Source organism: Ursus americanus, chromosome 4 (genome assembly GCF_024610735.1).
Source record: "Ursus americanus isolate L20-20 chromosome 4, mUrsAme1.1.p, whole genome shotgun sequence".
In the NCBI taxonomy this organism is placed as follows: Eukaryota; Metazoa; Chordata; class Mammalia; order Carnivora; family Ursidae; genus Ursus; species Ursus americanus.
The window spans coordinates 58,991,172-59,004,722 of record NC_142130.1 but is presented as its reverse complement, the minus strand read 5'-3'; the positions used below and the strand labels follow the sequence as shown (position 1 = coordinate 59,004,722).

Sequence of the window (13,551 nt, the reverse complement as noted above, 5' to 3'; positions counted from 1 at the left end):
AATGCAGAATTTATTCATCACTCCACTCCATTCAATTCTCTTTCATTTCCAATAGATCTGAAAAATGTACTAATTTTAGAACTCAGGAAAACTCAATGTGAATAGGATCTTGGTAGGAAGAGTTGGAGTCTTTCTTAAATTTTACACTTTCTGTCTTTTAATATCTGGACACGTACACAGGAGATATTCTCTTTTGGTAGCCGGGAAAGTGTTAACTTAGACATATGCATATTTCTAAGCAAACTGACTTTGAAATCCTACAAAAAGTCCCTATGCTATCAACAGTTCAACTGTTCATGCCAAGAACACAGCTAAACTAAGATGTGCTCCTGCCTTTCTGCATTTTATGCCAAAAGCAATTAGAGTTGAGAGAATCTTGGGCTCAGAAAATTAGGAACCTGCTCATGTTGACACACATTTGCAGTGCTGATGCTTCCAGTCCAGCATAGATTTTCTATTTACGCCCATTATGTAATCCTTTTCCACTGAATTGAAAAAAAAAATACTGAATGTAGACTAAAAAAGACCTTGATGTATGAAAGCAATCATTAAGATCTACATTAAAACAAAGCATGTAAAAGGTCCAATTTAACAGTCTAAGATGTCTTTCCCAAGCTAAAGCAACTGCCAGGGCCTTTTAACATTTTCCTCCTTTCTCTATTCCTTCTTTCCTTCTTCCTCTCCTCTCCTCTTTCCCCTACCCTCCCTCCCCACTTCCTTCTCCCTCTCCCTGCTCACATCTCTCTCTCTCTCTTAATACACTGTAATTCTTGAATATCATGATTCCCATCTTTCATAAATTTTGGAGAATTCTCAGCTAGTATTATTTTAAACTTTTTATTTCTCCTTTTCTCTCTGTTCTCACATGCTGGAACTCCACTTCAGCTTGGGTTTGGCATTCTTATTGCAACCTTCACATCTCTTAGATTCACATGATTTCCCATATTCCTTTCTTGCCTGTCTGTGCTTCATTCCCGATCATTTTCAAATAAATGTTTTCCAAGTCATTATTTATTTCTTCAGAAATATGTGTCTAATATAAGTCTAAATGTCTAATATGTTTATTTCATTTATTGAGTTTTTATTTCAATAATCCTATTTTTTATTCTTGAAATTCTTTTGGTTCATTTTAAAACTTATACAGTGTTCTTTGCATACTGTTTTCAAGTGTATTTATATATCTTCAAGGTTTTATACACAGGACATTTTATATTCTACATGTGATAAATCTAATAACTAAAATTCTTGGAGATTCTAATTTTTAAAATTTTTTGTTCTCATTTTTGTTCAATTGTGGGGTTTTTGTTTTTTTATTTTTAAGTGGTTCCTGGTAATTAACATATATTTGGAGGTACTTGATCTGTGGGACTCCGTAGTCAGGGGAAAAGTGAAGATTTTTAAAAAAATTTTAATTCTAGTATAGTTAAAGATGCTTTTTTAAGGGAAATTTTTATTTGCTTCTACCAGGTTGTGGGCATTTCTATCAAGCCTGGACAAAGTTAATTTAATATATGTGAATTTTATAAATATAAATTTTGACCCCTGAAAGTGAGTTGATATTTAAAAATTCTTGTTCACAAGTACTTTTTCTCTATTATTATTGTATTATTATTATTATTATTATTATTATTATTATTATTATATCATCATCTAATGAGACTCGTGACTGAAACGTGTTTTGGCTATATGAAAGTGGATAAAATGTGGATAGTAAGAGAAAACTGCAAGAAAAAATTCTAAAAGTTGTTGAAGTACTAAGAACTAGAAAGAGAATAGAAAACATAGCACAGGAAAAGAGTTATCTGTGTCAGTCTTTAGATGAATGATATTCCCAATTTTCTTTTAACAATAAAACTTAACTCAGAATATTTGTTTTGAATTTCCCTCCTGTAACATTGTATTTTTATTGCCTTATCAAACTGAGTCATGTTCCTTATATTCTCTTCACTATAATCCATTGTCCATATTCCTGTCAGACTCACATTTCTAAAATACAAAACTGAATGTCTCACTTATGATGCATATACGACAAAAAAAAAACAAAAAACGAAAAACAACCAACCCATATTGCTTAGATGGCATTCATAGTTGCCCACAGCCTAATTTTACTTCCTCATGCCTTTCCGTTCTGTGATACATGTAACCCTGCAGACAACCTACATTCCTCTTCACTCCCCAGTCACACATTTCTAGCACTGCTGTGTGAGTTTGTGCACCCCCCAATTAGCCAACCTTTCCCCATTTCCTCAGTGAAGTTCTTCTACTTATCATTCATTCAATATGCAGATTAAGTACTCTCTTCTCTATAAAACATTCCCTTGTTACTTTCCAGGAATAATTAATTGTTTCTTCTCAATTCTTTCACAACATTTTATATAAACTAACCATATTATATTATTTTATATTATATTATATTTTATATTGATAGTCACACTCTCCATGTTAGAACTTAACATTTTTAGTGAACATGGATGATGCTTATTCATTTTTGTATCCTCAGAATCTGTCACAATACTTAGAAAATGAAAGAGTGATGTTGAATGAAAGAGTGCGTGGTGCCAAGAATTAATAAATCATCAAGTCCCAGAAGGTGGAACAATAAATACGATATTCTAGGAAGATAAATATTAAAAGTGAACACTCTTTGAATGCAAACTGAGGAATGGGGGAGTTAGTAATATTGGAAGAAGTACCCCGATGTCCATATTTTTATTCAGTTGGGCATCTGTTTTCAAGTAAAACACCAGTAAGTACCAGTTCATTCTTTTCAGTGGAATTTAGTATAAGTCTTCCATATTAAGAGTAGAGAATACTGTCACAAAGAAGCAAAATATAGCTGAGGGCAGAACACAGAACTACAGCATGATTCTGCCGTTTCTTGTTAAAAGCAGAGGAGGCTGCTAGTGTTTTTATAGTGTATAGAAGAAAGTGGAAAGCTTTAACAGTAGAATGATAAAATTGTCATAAAATAAAATCATTTTTCAAGTGCATAGACAAGACTAAAGATTTTCTACAATTTTTCCTGAAAGCTGCAATCCCAAAGTAGGCTGTTGAGCATTATGGCATTACAGGGTAGAATATTGAAAAAGAGAGCAGAAGCTTACAAAAAGAAAAATCTCAAAGACATCAGGAAATGGAAACTCCTTTAGCCATGTTAATAAAGACTTCTTACCACATCCTTCATTGGGAAGTACCAGAAGTTTCTAATAAAACAATCTATTACAGTATATCTTGGTAAATTTACAAGTCTCTACAAAGGTGGGTTTTTTTTGCGTGTATGTGAATTAAAATATCTTCACAATTTGGTGCCATTTTTGGTGAATTTGTATTCTCTGAAATTCTTGTTTCTCCACTTTGGTGAATCACCACACCTGAATCCCATCAATTCCAATTAAATCATTAAACTATGATATACAAAAATACATACCTGATTATTGGTGAGACAGAGATTAATTTTTTTCTTCTCAGAAATAAAAAATTCAGGTTCTATTCTTCACAGAGAAAGTTACCTTGAAACCGATTTTCTTAAGACAGTCACCATCTTGGTTCTGCAGAGGAGCATAACAAGCTTTTGGGTCTGGAGGCTGCCCGCCCTTTCTGAGACTCCTCATAATTCATTGTCTTATAGGTGGAATAGTAACATTTACAAAGGTGTTCCAGGGCCTTCTGGAATACATAGGATTAATATCATGATGTGCGATTAGGGAAATCTGTTTAAGCAAACCTGAAGGACCCTTACCAAGTTCCACTGATGGGAAAGGATTTAAGAGCCTGGTAGTTATGCAGAAGTGACCAAAGTCCTATCATGAGTGGTTGAAATAGCTGTGATGGTTAAAATCAGAATCTGTTTATTTATAATGAACAAATATAACTTCTAAATAAATACAATTCTCTGTAGAACTATATAGTACTTTCCTGCAGAAAAACTAGAAAATCATATTATCAGAAGTTTGCTTGGTGAGTACAGAGCAGAGATAAAGAATATATGATAATATTTAATGGCACTAGGTTCTGGGAAGCGCAGCGTCTGCCACCTGTTCCTATGGCTCTGGTAGGATCATCCCCACTCTGGGCCAGGCTTGGAGGAGCCTGGGCAGGCAATGTTTACATATATATATATTTTAATTGCATTGCTGATTGCAATGCTCTAATGAATATTATCAGTGCAGTAATTCTTAAACTCTTGCTTCTCTGGACCCCATTATACTTACTGTGGACCCCAGACAGGTTTTATTTCATATGGGTTATATCTATCAATATTTACTGTAATAGAAATTAAACGAGATAGTTTCTTATATTTATTAAAAATAAATAAGCCCATTAAATATTAACATAAATAGCATTTTTATAAAAATAACTGTTTTATAAAAGGCACTGTTATATATATATATATGTGTATGTATATATATATATATATATATATGTATTTAAAGATTTTATTTATTTTTGCACATGTGAGAGAGGGAGAGAGAGAGAGAGTGCACCTGTGTCAGCCTGCGCGTGGAGCAGGAGTAGGGGGATGGGGTAGAGGGAGAAGCAGGCTATCTGTTGAACAGGGAACCGGATGCAACACTTGATTCCAGGACCCAGGATCATGACCTGAGCCAGAGGCAGACACTTAACCTATTGAACCACCCAGGCACCCAGAAAGCACTGTTTTATGTTTGCAAATCTCTTCCATATTTGGCTGACAAGAAGATAGAGAAGTTCTCATACACTGTTTACATTCAGTCTGTTGTAAAATATTGTTCTGGTTGAAGTATATGAAGAAAATCTGGCTTCTTGTAGATATGTAGCTGTAAAAAGGAGTATTTTAAAAGCCTTTGCAGATAGTTGTGGATATTTGATCCTATACAAAATTTGACAAGTGGTAGTCTCTGAAAGGTTAAGTTACAAAATGTATTTTGAAACATATTAATAAACTTATACTCTGTTACAATGAAATCCACTGGTCTTCCCAGCACTGGAGACAGTCTTTTACCCATGCAAGATTTTTTTATTATCATATATTGGTAATTTGGAAAATATTGGTTCACTAGATTATGCTTTCCTTCCTAGTGTTGACTTAGGAGTCTATTAAGACGACCACTGTTCTATAGAATACACTCCTTCTATAAATGTATTAATATTTAAACCATGGGCACCTGGGTGGCTCAGATGGTTAAGGGCCTTCCTTCAGCTCAGGTCATGATCTCTGGGTCCTGGGATCGAGCTGCTTGTCAGGCTCCTTGCTCAGTGGGGAGTCTACTTCTCCCTCTCCCTCTGCCTTTTCCCCTGTTCGTGCTCTCTCTCTCTCTCAAATGAATAAATAATATCTTTTAAAAAATATTTGAACTAGGCTGTATTAAAATACTCAATTTAAAAACTAAAATATGTGTTAAATTAAGAAGAAATGTATTTTAATATTTACAATAAAGAATTAAAATCTAGACTGTAAGAATTATGCCAAAAAACATTAAGCACTCACACACACAATTCCAATCTGTTGGTAGGCGTATATTCCTAGAAACTGATAAGAAATAATATAATTTACAATAATTAAAAAGACTAAATTTTTTATCAATAGAGATTGTGTTTATTTATTATTAGATATGTATGGAGCTTAGAAGAATGCTCATCATGTGATAGATGCTCAATAAATATTTGTTGAATGTCCAGCTGACTTGAATACGAGGGTGCTTAAGACTGTTTTGAGGCTTATATAGTGGGTGACAGATGACTGGGTCTTTTTTTTTTTTTTTAAACTGTTCCTTAACAGAGACCAGAAAAAAAAAAACACCAAAAAAACCACAAAAAAACCTGTTAGATAAGAATCTGACCTTTAGCCATTCTTATCCTCTTCACAGATAGACGTATTCTAACTTCTTTGTGTATCAGTTGCTTTGTTCTTCAACCTTGGCAGGGAAGTGATAAGAAATTTTGCTGTCAATAACGTAAAATGGTACTACTTTCTAGTTTCACTGCTATTTGATTTGTGCTTTGTTTACTGCCTATGACATGAAAAATATGATTTAGTTGGTGCTGACTATTGTCATGAGTTAAGCCGTACTCTGCACTGTGTATTGAGATTGTATTTGCAGTGAACCAGGCAGGCAACGGTAGCTTTTGATCAGTGTAAGTAGAACAAATGAACCTACCCCACAGAGCTCTTAACAAGAATTTTGCAATTTTTAAGTACTTGAGTACTGAGAGCACAAAATAAAATTCTGAAGATTTGTAGCTTCATACCATTATTTTTCCGAAATTGTGTTTTGCATAACCATTTTGCTATGTGAGGATGTCAATTCACACAATGAAATTTTACTTCTGTCTCTCAGACATTGTGCCAGATAAAGCAATGATGCCAAGTGACATCTATACGTAAAAGTTAATATCTAACACTGAGTGTTATGGGTTGAATTGTGGGCCCCCAAAATCATATGTTGAAATCCTAACTCCCGATATCTCAGAATGTTACGTTATTTGGAAATAGGATCCTTACAGAGGTAGGGAAGTTAAAATGTGGTCATCTGGTGTTCTTACAGAAAGTGGAAAGTTTGCAGACAGACATGCAAAAGAGAGTGAAAGACAAAGGCAGAGATTGGGGTGATGCTTCTATACCAACGACTGATAATAAAACTACCAGAAGTTAGGTGAGTGGCAGGGAACAGATTTTTTCCTCACAGCCCCCAGAAGGAATTGACCCTACTGACTCTGATCTCAGATTTTGAGGCTCCAAAATTGTGAGAGAATACATTCCTGTTGTTCGAAGTCACCCAATGCGTAGTATTTTGTTATAGCAGCCCTAGCAAACTAGTACATCAAGAAACTGCATCACTTTTTATTGTTGAATTAAATTACACTTTTTCAGCTTTTAAGGATGCATTCCCATTGAGTGGATGGGAAGCTCATCTAGGGCTAAAGCCATGTCTGTCTTGTTGAAAGTTTGTGACGTTCAGTGTTTTTGACATGAGCATTGGCATGATGAGATTGGTATTTTGGAGGTTATGGAAAATGAGACTGCTGGTATTTGCAAAGTTTATTGAGGTTTATGGATAAAAGCATCAGACGAAGTATGCATTATAGATATTATAATCATCCTGAGATATACTGAGAGTCAGCTAGGATTGTGCCAGTGGGAAGCTGACTAATTGCAGTGCCTTTCTGATTAAGGCATATTAAAGATACCTATATTAACTGACTCCCTACTTGTCCAGTTGATTTTGTTCCACCATCATTTTCCCTAAAATAGGTGAATCACATGGGATACAGTCAATATATAGAATGGTGGCTTACAACTCTCATGCACTGTGTTGGGATCTTCATGGAAAGAAAACACAGTTTAAAATCATCTCAGCATTATGTCTTTAACATCAGTGTGGTAGGCAGAATAATGGTCCTCCAAATATGTCCATGCCCTAATCCCAGAGCAGGTGAATATGCTACCTTCCGTGGCAAGAAGGACTTTGCAGACATGATTAAAACTATGAACCTTGAGGGGTGCATGGCTGGCTCTGTTGGTCGAGCATGTGACTCTGGATCTCAGGGTTGTGAGTCCAAGCCCCATGTGGGGTGTAGCAATTACTTGAAAATTAAAATCTTTTTTTTTTTTAAGTATGAACCTTGAGATGTGAAGATAACCTCGTATTATTCAAGTGCGTCCAATCTAATCACATGGGTCCTTATTATTGAGTTCAGATTCAGAGGGAGTTCAGAGTCAGAGGGAGATGTGACAAAGAAGAAGGATCAGACAGACACAATATTGTTGGTTGCTTGCTTTGAAGATGGAGGAAGGAGCCATGAGCCAAGAAATGAGGGCACCCTCTAGTAGCTAAAAGAATCTTTCCCCTACAGACTTCAGTAAGGGATATAGCTCTGCCAATAACATTTTAGCCCAGTGAGACCTGGATTAGACCTCTAACCTACAGAACCGTAAAATGGTAAGATCGTGTTGGTTTGAGCTTTTAAATTTGTGGTAATTTGTTACGACAGCAATAGGAAATTAATACAGTCAGTGAATTGCCAACAAGTGTTTTTTGATCCTCTAATTGTGCAAGACGCTTTAAAATTATATATAACCTATTATAAACAATAATTATAACAGTTTATTGTGAAACTGAATGAGATATGAAACTCAACATTTTTAAACCCCTTTCATGCCCATAGGAATCTTTTTTTTTACTTTGACAAGTGTATTTATTTATTTTACACTTTGTCATCTCGTAGTTTCATGACATTAGCCACCAAAATGCACAAAATTAGGTTCTTCACTTTATTCAGAGAAGAAAATAATGAACTCCATTAAAAGTTCACCTTGACCAAAGAGACAGCCTCTGATGGAAAACCACATGCAGGAGAACCCGATATATCTATATTTATAGATCTCCTCAGGAAAAAAAAAAAAAATCCAAGATTTGCAGCACTATCTATAGTTAAGGATTAATTCTATCAGCTTTTCAAATGGTCACATTTGATATTCAAAGGAAGCATGTGCATGAATACAACTGGGGACACACTAATACTCCACCAGGCTTTAGAACTGTCTAGTAATGAACTAGGATTCTAGAAGGGGGTGATATGTGTAAAGGAAATGTGGATGCAAGGGTCCTCTCAGTCTCAGAGCACCCCCACACACAGCTTCCCCCTCCACAAGCCTGCAGTTTTCATTGTTTTCTCTGCTCTTTCACTTGTTTTAGGGTTTGTGGCAATTGATTCAGGCTCTAAGACAAATGGCTTTGGTTTCTGGGCCAGGAGATTTTCCTTGATAGTGTGGGTGGGCACGAAGTGTATGGCACAGTCCTGGGCTGCAGGTGAAAGGAGGGGACTTGGGTACATAGAGATCCTTTCTCCTCAGCCTGGCCCATGTTCACTTCAGAAACCTTCACTTCCCACCACAGGACCACCAAGCCCCAGCCCAAGCCACTCCAATAGTCCTGAGATGGTGATGCAGGCCTGCAGAAGTCTCACTGCCTTGGATCATATCTCTTCAGATAAACTCTCTTCTTTCTTAGTGATGCCCACATCAAATGTTGGGATCATGTGACCAAAACTCTCGCTAGCAACACCATGTTTCTGGTGGCCGTGGGCACACTGCTGCTGATTGGGTTGTTGTCCATGGAACATGGGGGCAAAAATGGGGGTCTACTGAGACCCTCAGCCAACACAGCCTCAACCACATACTGGCTCCCAAAAGCAGAGACCAAGAAGTTCTCAGGGGTATGTCCAAACCCCATGGGCTATCCCAGGATTTAACCTCAGCCCCCAAGTCAGGTCCCCATGGAGATGGAGGATCAGGCAACTTTTTACCTCAGGGCCTTGGCTCAGACAGGGAAAATGAGCTGGCAGGACGATTGCAGTATGTGGATGGGGAAGGTGGGTGTCTTTGCTGGGCCAAGGGCTCCACCAGGACAACTCCATGGTGTGACTGATATGGCCCAGCGCCTCACCACTCTCTGAGTAGGTGCAGGCCTACGGGTTGCTGCCTTCCACTGAGCTGGCACCAGTGAGAGATGTGGGCAAGGCTGGCCCTGCTGGCCAAGGGCATGTGGCCCATGCCTTGCAGGAAGTATTTGAAGGCCTCAGTCGGCTTCCCTGGCTATGTGACCTGGGGAACCCCCTGGAATCTGCCACCTTTAGAAAGGTCGTAGTGGTTGGATCCAGTTTGGAGTGGCACTCCACCACCCCATCCTCGGCAGACACCTTATCCCCAACCCACCAGCATCACCAGGCAGAGGGTCTGGCATTGGGCACTGCTCCGGGCAGGTTAATGTCCAGGTCTCTGCAGCTGTTGTACATGTTCCAGAAGAGCTGCGGGTTGGCATGGCTCACTACGTTCCAGTCTGCTGCCAGTAGCTCTGAACCAGCTCTGTGTTGTTCACCAGCAATTTCTGGCAGAAGAAGTGGGATAGCACTGTGTCAGGTAAAGTGCCAGTCAGGTCAGAGAGCTTGGTGGCCACGCAGTTGATCCAGCCTTCCTACTGCGATCAGGGTTCATCAGCACCAGCTCCTGCACCAGTTTGGGGAAGATGGGTGCAAACTTGGCCAGCACATAGGCTCTAGATCCCACTCTGAACTCAATCATGTATTGTACCCCGCTGGGGAGCATGGCAGCCAGCTGCTCCATGGAGGGGAACTGGTACCCCTGGGGAAACCATGAGCCCCCACCTGCTGACCAGGGCATCCACGTGGCACACCACAAAGTGCTTGGTGATCTCTTGCTTGATCTCAAAGTTGAAGAAGGTGTTGGAGCATAGCTTGTGATTGAGGCCCACCCACATCATGGGAGGTGAGGATGGTAGGGTGGTTTCCCTGGGGGAAGACCCAGATCACCACGTCCAGAAGGTGGTAAGGCTTCCCGAAGTCGTGTTCCCCATCCAAGCTCTCCACCAGAAGGCACTCCGCCTCTACTAGGAAGGGCAAACAAAGGTCTGAGTCACCAGGGTCCAGAGGGAGGGGGCAGCATGAGGGGGAGGCGAGGTGCTGTGTCCATAGCAGTCTTTTTTTTTTTTTTTAAGATTTTTTATTTTATTTATTCGACAGAGAGAGAGACAGCCAGCGAGAGAGGGAACACAAGCAGGGGGAGTGGGAGAGGAAGAAACAGGCTCATTGCGGAAGAGCCTGATGTGGGGCTCGATCCCATAACGCCGGGATCACGCCCTGAGCCGAAGGCAGACGCTCAACCGCTGTGCCACCCAGGCGCCCCTCCATAGCAGTCTTTTAAGAAAAAAGACACAAGCAATTTTTCCAAGGCCACAGAATATTATTCTAGTTTTGTCTAAATTCATACCTGGGTTCTCTTACCTCCTGTACTCTTCTGCCTCTCAGAACTGCTGATACTGAAGAGCTAACACCCTACATGGATCCCTAACTGGTATCACATGTTTATTTTTAATAAAAGTGATATTCCAAAGAAAACTTGGAAGTCTCAAGAGTAAATAAGTAATATTTCATGCATTATTTTTATTATACATAAATATAACTACATTTTGATTATCTTAAAGTGAGAAGTAAAACTTATACAAAATCTTTGGAGTATGTCTATTTGGGGAGGCAGAGGTAAAGGTAGTTTTGAAGCATACAGTTTTTCTTAACAATTTTGTTTTTAATTTGATGCATCCTCTTGGACAAAGCAAGAAATGGTGCCTAAGGTATCTACCGGAGCAAAAAAGAAAGAGGCACCTCTTACTCCCCGGAGTTTAACCACAATGTTTTCTTGTACCTTTCTTTGGGAAGGTCATGTGTATATCAGCTGGGGGCCTCCTCCACATCTCAGGGACAAAAGTTACCTTATGTCTCTTAATAGCATGATTTACAAAAGTCCAAAATTCTTCCTAAGCAAGTTCCCAGGGAATTTACATATTCAGTCTTCTCTGCCTCTTGGGCTTTGATTCTGTATATGCTGAGCCACATTGATCAACATGAGCCTCTTAAAATTTTACAACGTGAACACACTATATTTTTCTAAAGACTTCAGTGGTAGAAAACCAGTGGGATTTGTATCACAAACAACTTCAAATGGAACTGTAGGCATCCTTATTCTTGAAAATCGCCATTGTCGACTTCTAAATAAAGTTTTTCATTGTGATAAGATATACATTGCACAAAAGCTGCCATTTTAACCATTTTTTAAATTCAGCGGCACTAAGTACACTCATAATCCTGTGCAACTGTCACCACCATCCATCGTCCAGAACTTTTCATTTTCTCAACTGAAACTTTGTAAAATTAACTGAAACAGTAAAATTAACTCCCCGTTTTCCTCTTCCTCCAGTCCCTGGCAACCACCATTCCACTCTATGGATTTGGCTATTCTAGGTACCTCAGATAAGAGGCATTCTACAGTATTTGTCCTTTGGCAGCTGGTTTCTCTCACTTTGCATAATGTCTTCAATGTTGTAGCATGTGTGACACGTCAGAACTTTAGGCCTGGTTAAGTCTGAATCATTTTCTATTGTACGCATATCCCACATATTGTTTATCCATTCAGCCATTGGTGGGCGGTTGGGTTTGGGCTGCCGTAACAGAGTACCACAGACTGAGTGCCTCGTAAACAACAGAAAAGGATTTCTTATAGAGCTGGAGGCTGGGAAGTCCGAGATGAAGTTGGCAGCAGATTCAGTGTCTGGTGAGGGTCCGTTTCCTGATCCATAAACCACTGTCTTCTTGCTGTGTGCTCACTGGTGGGAGGGAGCTCCTGGGATCTCTTTCATAAGAGCACCAAATCCATTCATGAGGGTTCTACCCGTATAACCAAATCACTTTTCGTAGGCTCCACCTCCAAATAAGATTTCAGTTTATGACTTTGGGGGTGCACAAACATTTAGTCTATAGCAGCACTCACGCCTCTTTCTCCCCTGGATCATCTCACTTTGTCTTTTCTTTTCACTGCTAGGATCTTTCATCTTGCTCCACCTTCTTTGCAACAACAAAGACATTTTCTCTCTTTATCTTAAACAGGGCAGTTTGGCCTTCTCTGAAGCCTTTGTAACACCCTTTTCTTGGATCTAAATTGTTACCATTTAAGGGTTGGTTAAACTATTTTTCCAAAATAATATAGTTCCTATACTAAGATGAATTCCTATACCAACTACTAACCTAAACCACTTTGTTTTTCCTTGTTTTCAGGAGCTCATAGCTTGTCTACTGTGAAGGTCTGAATTAAAAGTGGGAATGCTAACTCAGCCCATTTTCCTTTATGGTTTATTATTCTTTGTGGATTAATGAAATTGAGAAATATTTCCTAATTACTCTGATCTTTTTAATGTAATGAACTATTTTTAAATAATACAAAATGTTATATAATTTTTTTTAGCCAGAAAGAGTAATTGAAAAACATTAGCCTCTAGAATACGTGGATAGCATGGTTATTTTACCCCAGGCCACAAAATGCATAATATTTCACAAAATATCTAAAGTAAGATAAGAAGAATCTTTGGAGGATGTGAAAAATAAATTTGGCAGAGGCAAAACTGGAAAGAACTATTTCTATTGATAATAAAAAAAAAACCCAAAAAATTAATCAGGTTTTTTACGTTATATACCCTGACCTCCTGAAAAATTTGTTTTTCCTGAGCAGTGTAACATTTTTCACAAGCCTAAGTGTTAGAAGAGTTAGTGCTCTATCATCAAACTCCAGTATCTGGTCTAATTTTACACGTCAGTATTCTTTTTGTTATGAAACAGCAGGAAGTATGTGTATCTACGTTGACATTTATTATCCGAAAGTGTTGTTGACTCATGTAACGGAAGAATCTGGGAATAGATGCGACTTCAGGCAGTGATGCCTTTAAATTGGAAGTGGGAAAATTATGTAAATCCATCCTACAATAAATTACTATAGATAGATGACGGGTGGATGAGTAGATGGATGATAAATGATGGATGGATAGATAACAAAGAATTGCAAATCTATTCTAGATACGGTTTTTAAATAATTCAGACTAGAAAGTGGTAATTAAAACATTTGATAGGAGGAGAAAGATAGATTTTATCAGGAATCTTTGTTTTTCTTTGTTTTCCTGAAGCCTGAGGTTTTATGCTTCTGTGGTGATACTATATATAATTCCTTTCAGC

At 38.3% G+C, this 13,551-nt stretch overlaps 1 protein-coding gene and 1 pseudogene across 2 annotated transcripts in view; one reads left to right on the top strand and one right to left on the bottom strand.

The window, feature by feature from the left end:
- LOC123784132 (uncharacterized) overlaps nt 1–13,551 on the top strand; it is a 351,543-nt gene that overhangs the window by 50,934 nt on the left and 287,058 nt on the right. The window lies entirely within an intron of this gene.
- LOC123784277 (protein NDRG4 pseudogene) overlaps nt 9,190–13,551 on the bottom strand; it is an 84,095-nt pseudogene continuing 79,733 nt past the window's right edge.